Below are 6,352 nucleotides of genomic sequence, written 5' to 3' on the forward strand. Positions count from 1 at the left end.
GGAGGAAGAACCTCCAAAGGGCAAAGATTTATACATTGTCTCCACTTCAGCAGTGGTGTCTTTGGTTTGCATTAGTAGGCCACCTCCAGAAGGTGGTGCTTTCAGATGGTCAAAGTGATGGGATTATTTTTAATAATAAAGTAGTAAGTATCTGTGCCTGGTTTTTTACACAAGATGAGCAGCACTTTGCTGGTTGAGTGTCTGTTTCCCTATTTTTCTAGCTATTAGGGGCCACAGTTTTATAACCCAGGTAATCCTGAATACAAAAGATAAAAAGGGTGCTAAACGCAAAATAGTTGTGTAAGGCTTTCCTTAAAAGAGGAATGAAGACAGTTTGGGGTTTTATGCTTGACCATACGTGCCTGCCTACTTTGTGTCTTACAGATAGTGCTATCTAAAGATAATATTTTCTCTCCTATACTTATCTGGGAAAGAATCACCACAACAATTAAAAATGTTAGATTAAGCATGATTATTCACAGTTGTGGGCAAATCTTGAATGCATACAAGTTTAAACAAATGATGAAAGTATGTGTTGAGATTCTCCTCTCTGCAATTATAATTAGAAGTGCTGTAGGGAAAAAGATTTTAATGGTATTTTAAAGCTTTTTAGCACTTCAGTGTGCCATACAATCACAATTAATGGGAATTGTTATTTAGCAGAATTCCCAAATCCCAGGATTGGTTTTTGACAGCTGTCTACATAATGGTTCAGGGCTAGTAATTCTGTTTTGTTGTCTTTAACTATACTTTTTTTTTTCTTTTTTTCTTTTCATGGGCTCTGTGCATTCTTGTTTGTGAGGATTTGGCCCTGCAAAGAGCATACAGAGCCTTGTTTTGAAACAAACATATAAGGCTGACTTTTGAAAGATACACATCTTTCATGTTGGTAAAAGGCCTCTTTTTGATGTTGGCACTGAAACATAGCCCTAAGGAGTCTATTTTTCCTATCTAATCTACAGAAGTTGTTTTTGTTCCAACTTTATATGTATATATATATACACTATGTTGAAACATCTGCAGCTGAAGAAGAGTTGCTAGATGTGACAGAGGATCCCTCCTCCTCACTGAAGTGTCTGTTGCATGCTTTGACGTGTTGATTGAAGCTGCACTGATCCATGTGTTGTGGCTTTTCTTTGGGTTTTGGAGGTTTTGTTTGGTTGGTTTGGGTTTTTTGGGATAAGTAGCAGTGATTTGAGGGAAGTCTGACTGTGCTTCTTCGTGCCTGTACAAAGATGACATAGGGAGTAATTCTTTCAGGTAAGTAACTTCTTTTACAGGAACATAATTTTTTGGCCACCTAATTTTTACATATGTGTACAGGTTAGTTTTGTTGGTGGTTTTTTTTTCCATTTTTTAATATTTATTTATTTTTTAAAGCATTTAGGCAAACTCAGGTAAGGAAATGAGAAAGGGCTGCTTTAATAGAATTTTAAAATTGGAGTGCTATGATTAATAATCTCAAGGCATTCTGGTTTTTATGGTGTCTGTTTCTGTTTTTCCTGTCATATAACAGAATAGTTGATTTTTACACAGTTTATATGGCACTGTTACACAGCAGTCTTGAGCAGACAGCAGTACAACAATTAACCACTTGGTGTCACCTGAATATTTTGAAAACGATGCTCCTTAGAAAATACAGGAACATATGTTTTCTCTGAAAGATGAATAAGCTGTATTTTAATGTTGCGTAATAAATCATTAGCAGATCAAGGGAGAAAACAGTCGGGCTTCTTAAATGTACGGAACTTACATGTCTGGATGTCCATTTGTGAGAAGGAGAGCAGAGTTACATGTTGAAGTTCCAGAAGGTGAATGTTGGCAGGGCAGGAGGAAAGGGGAGCAGAATAGAAAAAAAACCTGAATGCGCCATGGAAGAAGTTAACACCTCTTCCATTAATTTGATTCTCATTTCTCCACAAATAAGTCTGTGCCTTTAGAAGTTACACAACCCCTTAGTGTCATTTGCAAAATGGTGCTCGGCTGTTAAATGTGGTATCCAGTTAGAAAAATATGTAAGACTTCCTATTCTTGCCTGTCCTGGAGGCTGACTACATTTGAGGCAACCCCAGTTTGGAGACTGTGTAGCTGTGTAATTAGCACACACTGTATTCCACCTCTGGTCCAGAAGCAGTGTTGGTACTGAGTCAATCCCAAAATAGGAAGTTTTAGTTATCATTCAGGTCCTTTGCATCAGTAATGCAGGTTTGTAGCTGATGGAATCAATCTGGCTCATCCGTATGACTTTAAAGAACAGGCGGAAAAAAACTTGAAGTTCCAGAGATGTGCTTTGAATAGTTGAACTTCCACCTCCCTTTCTTTAGTAAGAGTAAGCATCTGAACTCTGGAAAAGCAGAACAGTCTTTAGAAAATTACGTTTTGTTTATTTGAGTGTTTTAATTGCTGCTGGTGGAATTCCACTGGTTTAAGAAAATACTAGAACATGTCCGAACTTATTTCTGGTCCTTAAGATAACACCCTCTGAATGAAAGGCGGAGTTCTGAGAAGTTCTCTACCCACTGAGTTTCACTTAAGGGTGATGGGGAAGAATGGGAGAAGTTTTGGTAAAGCTTCCTTGGTTTCAGGGATCTGCCAGGCTTTAAATGGGTGTTCCACTAGAGGGTATTGTTTGTTCTTTCACACATGCTATTTTGTGTGATGTCTCACTTTGACATAATTTATGGAATTAATTTTTAAGTAGAAGAGAGTATTTAAAAGTGTTTAATACAAAGTATTTAAAAGAAAAATATACTGATAAAACTCTGTATCTCTAATAAATCTCAAGAAAAAGCATTTTCGTAACTAACTGTAGCACATAAGTAAGTTTTATTCCAGTTCGTCATATAGAATTTGTAAAGTAAATGGTAGTGAAATAGGTGGAGCCAGCATTGTATCTTACTACTATGAATTCACTTGTTTAAACATCTTAAATGCAGCATGTGGTAGCAATCTGCAAGTCCAAGATAAAACTTGTATAAACTAGTTCAAGAGTCTGTACTCAGCATCTGTCTCAGAGCAAGTGTATCTGTAGGCTGCTACCCTAGATTTTGGACGTTAAACTTCAAGTGAAGTGTTTTTACTTTAATGTTTTGTTGTAGGGATTTTCTTTACTCAAACATTGCCTTGGTTTGCTTTATCAAAATTAATTATGTTGCTGTTGGAGCAATCAACAGCCTGGTAAAAATTGTAAGATGTTTAAAAAAAAAAACCAAACAAATTTCTGGCTTCTTTTAGCAAATACAGTTGATAAGTGGTGATTTGGTGGGTTTGGGTGTTTTTAGTGATTTTTAGAAAGGCTCAGAATGTAGTATAAGAAGTTTCTTAACAATACAAATTTAGAAGTCTTAAATATTTATCAGATGACTTACACATAATGGTTTTTATCACAGCCCCCGAGCAAGCATATATAACTTTGCTGTCCCTGAATGCAGCATGGTGGGATAGTAAAGGTGAGTAAACCTCCCAGGATTGTTTATTGCAGGTTTTTGCCCCCTCGAAGACGTTGTCTTAGCTGTATTGTTTGCACTGGTTGTTAGAGAAGTTGTTCTTTTCCCCACATACAGAGCTCTAACAAAGCTTGTAGAGATTCTCTGCCTGGTTGCTTTTTTCAAGAGACCACAGCTCTACTGCTGTGGACCTGCTGATGGATCACCCACTCTGATATTCTTGTTGATTGTGCAGCACAAAAGAAGGTTATAGTTTTTACTCCTAAAATGATTCTGAGTCATTTTTCAGTCGTTTCTCAGCTATTTGCTGTTCCACGTTGGGTTTAAATTCAGTGTTCAGAAGAAGTGTGAGTTCTTAACTCGTGTTCAGATACTACTCTGGATATATGGACTATTTCTTCGGGTAGTCAGTTTCAGGGAAAGAAAGAGATTAATGTTTCCTTCTCTGACTTCATTTTTTTCCAAATATGCTATTGTGGATGACTTGAAGTGTGTATATCTGTCACTGAGGCCTCTTTCGTTTTTTAAAAATTACCATTTTTGAGCATCATGAGAATGGGTTTTAAAAGCTTATAAGGCAGTTTGAAAACAGCATGAAATCTGTGCTTGGTGTTTACTGCTGGAAGCTTCTGATCTGAGGCACACAGAATTTTTCCAGCAGATTCAGTTATTTTTCTAATGCTGCTGCTTATGGACAGGGAACATAACTTCGTAAATTTTGGCCTCTGTAGGATAACTTGGAGAAAAAGAAATAAGAAAGATACAATATTGGACTATATTTGTCTGTGAAATAAATTGACTGCCTTTAGTAGAGTCAGTCAAAACAGGATGGAATTTAGTGCCTTTTTTTCTATTCCACTGATGATCACAATGAAGTTGGGTTTTGTTTATGCAGTGTACATCAGGCAGAACTTGGTGCTTAGCTGATAATACACTCTGATCTAAAGTGTTAAATGTGCAGTGTGAAAGACTACTACTATGATATGTATGAGATATGTAACTGGTGTCTGCATTAATATTCTGTGTTAAGGTGAATCAAAGGGTCATTATAAAGTTTGGTTAAAAGTATATGTGTATAGGATGAGAAAATACTTATGTTCAGTACCAAAGAATGGGGTTTTTTTGAAAGTATAAGGCTCTTGGGGGAAAAAACCCAACTTTGAGCTGTTGACTAAACAGTTTCTTAATCATTTGAATTAGTGCTGCAAAGGAAAAGGGAAGGACACAGCACTGGCATAAGACTGTGATTGCTTTCATTATACCATTATCTTAAGTTCCTTAAAAGTTAAGTTTGTCTTGAAATGGGTAATGCAGTATGTTTGCTGAAATCAAGTCTCCTTCATTTCCTCCCCACCCCTTTTTCCACAGCCAACTGTACACCTTATTTGGCTTGAATTTCCCTGAAGAAGAAGAGTTTGGAATTTATTGCTTTGGATCTTGTCATGAAGGAAAAAAGAATACCACGCGGATATATAATTACTGGAAATTCACATTCCATGTTTAACGATGAATAATTCTTCAAAACGCATGTGTGTATTAAGCATTTCAATATGAAGATTAGCGAAATTGAACGTTAAATTGTTTTGGTTAGTTTGATTAAATTTAGGTTTTAAAAGATGATTTGTTTAAAAGATTTTTATTACCTGTAATATACACTAGTAACTTATATTTAGAGTTGTAATAATTTGCCACAATTCCTACTCTTTTATATTTTAAGTTTCACACAGAATTTTTACAGCTTCTGTTGTAAGTAATGAATCTTAAGCAAACATTAAGAAAAACCAATGAAACAAAACCACAACATTCTGGCAACCTTGCCTTTTCATACATGAGCGTACAGAATATGAAACTTAAATACCACACTCAAATTTGTTTCCATAATTTGATGCAAAATTTTATAGGAAGAATATGTCCAATAAAATCTTTGTTCTGGTATAAAACTACATCAATGCAAGAGTGGTATTTTGAAGGACTTTAGGTACCATCAGGCTACATGAGATACATTGCTGTAGTCATAAAATTGAGGTTCAATGCACTTAGTTATTCTTTGAGACAAAGGCAAAAAAAGATTCCACACATACAAATTACATGTCTTTTTAAGTACAGCTTAGGTTGCACTTCCTGTTGTTGGCACCTCTCTGTTGGGATGCGTGCTTTCATATTCACAGAGGCCTTGCTTTTATCCGGGATATCCCTTGAAGAAACCAGCACTTGTGCTTGCCTGTGGCAGCCGTGTGAACAGCAGCTTGCTCACTTTCTAATCAGGCCATGTTCTTCTTAAAAAACATTGTTTAGCATTAAACTGAAAATAGTTTTCAATTTTAAAAATCAGATATATGTAATTCACTTTGAGCCATCTTTATTTTTATTGTGACTGTTTAGCATTTCTCAGTCAAGTGCTTTATTTATTGAATGACAAAAAAATAACGGCCTTATTTTTCCTTTTTAAAAATCTAAACCAAATACTGCAGACCATCCTTATTTTTGGAATTTTATATATAGTTTCAGTTCCTTGTTGAGGAGTGGGCCAAGTGGCATAGTTAAAGTGTCTGAGGGCTTCACCTATGCAAGCAATGTTTGTAAGCTGTTGTGTCTGAAAATTGTTTGTCCAAAAGGAGTATTATGTAGACAGAAAACAATGCAATGGAAAGATTTGAAGTTGAATAATTTTTCTGAAAAGCAATCAACTATTGTGTTCCACTACATATTTTGGTTTAAGTTTATTTCATCACCATATTAAATTGTCCTTCTTGCAGTTAATTTAGGTGCAGTTATAGCAGTTTCATTTTATTTGCATTTGATATTAGCTACATAATAATTGTTTTAAATGTTGCAATTTTTAATGTTGAAATAATGTGTTTGACTTCTGTACTTGAATTAACATTTATATTAAATTTATGCTGTTC

General features: G+C 35.4%; 1 long non-coding RNA gene across 1 annotated transcript; it reads left to right on the plus strand.

Moving 5' to 3' along the window:
• Positions 1-54: 54 nt before the first annotated feature.
• On the plus strand, positions 55-5,221 carry LOC114065476. Its single transcript, XR_003572978.1, has 2 exons — positions 55-3,449; positions 4,815-5,221. It is a non-coding gene; the product is annotated as an uncharacterized LOC114065476 (long non-coding RNA).
• The last annotated feature ends 1,131 nt before the right edge of the window (positions 5,222-6,352 follow it).

The sequence above is a fragment of the Empidonax traillii genome, unplaced genomic scaffold (assembly GCF_003031625.1).
Source record: "Empidonax traillii isolate 1590-97213 ecotype Southwest subspecies unplaced genomic scaffold, ASM303162v1 scaffold666:size787383, whole genome shotgun sequence".
NCBI lineage: Eukaryota > Metazoa > Chordata > Aves > Passeriformes > Tyrannidae > Empidonax > Empidonax traillii.